Source organism: Austrofundulus limnaeus, unplaced genomic scaffold (genome assembly GCF_001266775.1).
Source record: "Austrofundulus limnaeus strain Quisiro unplaced genomic scaffold, Austrofundulus_limnaeus-1.0 Scaffold137, whole genome shotgun sequence".
In the NCBI taxonomy this organism is placed as follows: domain Eukaryota; kingdom Metazoa; phylum Chordata; class Actinopteri; order Cyprinodontiformes; family Rivulidae; genus Austrofundulus; species Austrofundulus limnaeus.
In genome coordinates, this window is record NW_013952539.1 from 1,234,441 (window position 1) to 1,236,828 (window position 2,388).

Genomic DNA, 2,388 nt, shown 5'->3' on the forward strand with positions numbered 1-2,388 from the left:
ACAGATACAATAGGGTTCCATGCTCCGATGGAGACATGGAAACGCTGCTGCTTTGCAGCTGCGTTACCCTACAGATACAATAGGGTTCCATGCTCCGATGGAGACATGGAAACGCTGCTGCTTTGCAGCTGCGTTACCCTACAGATACAATAGGGTTCCATGCTCCGATGGAGACATGGAAACGCTGCTGCTTTGCAGCTGCGTTACCCTACAGATACAATAGGGTTCCATGCTCCGATGGAGACATGGAAACGCTGCTGCTTTGCAGCTGCGTTACCCTGCTTCCTCGGGCTTGGACCCCTAATAATAATAATAATAATAATAAAAAACGGAACAGATACAATAGGGTTCCATGCTCCGATGGAGACATGGAAACGCTGCTGCTTTGCAGCTGCGTTACCCTGCTTCCTCGGGCTTGGACCCCTAATTACTTAAAAATGAATGGTTCCAACAACACTGTCACCTGCAATTCCTTTTTACTGTAAAACTTTTTATACATGTGACAGTTTTCTTTCAAGATTAAACACTTTAATTAAAAAATTTGTCCTTAAAACCTTTGTTTATGTTGAAGAGAAAAAAACGGTGATATTGTATTTTGCAACACAGTTGCAAAATACAATATCAATAAACATTTTCATTGAATCGAATCAAGATTAATCAATTCTGAACTTAATGAATCAAAATCTAATTGATTTAGATAATTGGCCATGATACCCAGCCAAAATGGTGGATGTCTTCAGAGTCTCCTTTCTTAACATTGTACATATTGTATCAACTGTGTTAACTACCAACAAACCCAGTATGCTCTCTGATTAAACAGCCATCAACTTATGTTTAAAATATTTAAAAATGGACATTAGACAGTGTACCTCAAGGAACATGGTTAAACGTCTTCTCCAGGTCTAAACAGTACATGTAGACTGCATGGGCAGACTCCCATGACCGCTTAAGAACCCTAATAAGGATAAATCGAACTCTCTTCAGCAGTACACCTGAACCGATCTTATTAGGTAAGCTAAGGAGAGGGATGCTCCTATATTTGGAACACACCCTCTTTTTGAAGAGAGGAACCACCACCCCGATCTGCCAATCCAGTGGCACTACCCTCGACGTCCATGTAATGTTACAAAAGCATGTCAATCTGGGCGGATTTCGTCTAACCCTGGAGTCCTGGCACTGCAGAGCTTTTTAACTACTTCGAAGACCTCAGCTCCAGTTATAAACARACCAACCCCAAAATCACCTAACTCAGCTTCCTTCACGGAAGACGTGCTGATGGGATTGGGAAGGTCCAAGAAATTTTCCTTCTACCTCCGACGACATCACTGGTTGAGGTCAACAGCACCCCACCTTCACTGAACACAGTGTCAGTGAAGTGCTGCTTTACCCGCCTCAGACACCTGATGTTTTGCCAGAACCTCCTCGGAGCCGATCGAGAGTCTTTATCCAAGACCTCACCAAACTCCACCCACATCTTGAGTTTTTGCCTCAGCARCAGTCAGGGCCTGTTTGGCCTGATGGTATTAACGTCCTCTGGAGTCCTGCCATCTAAGAAGGCCAGACAAGACTCCTTCAGCTTGTCAGCCTCCTTAACCCAGGGTATCTACCACCAAGTTTGAAGATGACCACGATGAAACACATCAACAACCTTGCAGCCACAGCTCAAGGGAGTCGCCTCAGTGACTGAGGCAATGAGCATGGCCCACTCAGACTCAATGTCCCCCACCTCAGCTGGGATGCAGTTAAAGTTCTTTTAGAAGAGTGGGTTGAAGGTCCTTCTAATGGATTCTTCTGCTAGGCATTCCCAGCAAACTCTCACTACGTTTGTGTCTAAGAGGTCCATCCAACATCTTCCCCAGTCATCTGATCCAACTTACTACCAGGTAGGGACTGGCTCGCCTCCGATCAGTCAGTGAACTGTTGTCGGCTCGCTTACTGGTCATTGGCGAACTGATGTTATTTTCAGGCAACTTTGTGTCTGCTTCAGTCCAAGCCAGAAAAATTCAAGCTGTATCAGGTTTCTCCTTCAAAATAAAACATCTCCCCTTAGGGAGGTACAAAACACACTTGGAGGCTTGGAGCCTCGGGCTGGAACACCGACAAGCTTGTCGGGTCCCTGGCTGTAGAATCCACCCTAATTGGCTCTTGGGATTAGATTTTACAGCCCCAGGGCTGAGATTTCTCCGGAGAGAACCACAGCCGGCTTCCTTCTGTTGAGTTAGGAAGTCAGAGTGTGCTCAAAGCCGTCCAGGTTAGTAATAAGAACGGACTAACTTTGTTTCTGCCCTCAGACTTAGAGATGAATCATAGAAGAAAGATACAGACTTGCCAGCCAAGCGCCAGTCAAGGTTAAATTCTGTGGTTGTTCAACAACATCATGATAACCTC